Below are 388 nucleotides of genomic sequence, written 5' to 3'. Positions count from 1 at the left end.
GGGGAGGGCCATGCCAGCTGAAGCCAGGGTGTGGTCCCCACTGGCCAAGGCCCATCCTTCCAACCCTGATGCTGCCCTTCCCCACAAGACCCCCTCAAGGCCCAGGCCACCCCACTAACAGGCTTCACTGGGGTGCAGGTCACGTGCAGATCCTATGTCCCCACCCCCCAAGCTCTCCTGTGCCTGGGCCCTGCTCCTGCTCCGCCAAGTGGCAGCCCACGGGCCGACCAGCACCACAGTGCTCAGGCCTCGGAGCTACGGCCCCTGGATGGTGGCCAGGAGATGGACGCTCAGGGTCCCTCCGGTCCTGCCCCTCGCATTCCCCGTGAGGCCCCAGCGTTCAGAGAACCAGTCCTCAGGGAGGGGCTGGGAGAGGGGGGGCAGGAAC

The sequence above is a fragment of the Myotis davidii genome, unplaced genomic scaffold (genome assembly GCF_000327345.1).
Source record: "Myotis davidii unplaced genomic scaffold, ASM32734v1 scaffold1509, whole genome shotgun sequence".
Lineage (NCBI taxonomy): Eukaryota > Metazoa > Chordata > Mammalia > Chiroptera > Vespertilionidae > Myotis > Myotis davidii.
This window is presented reverse-complemented; position numbering follows the sequence as displayed.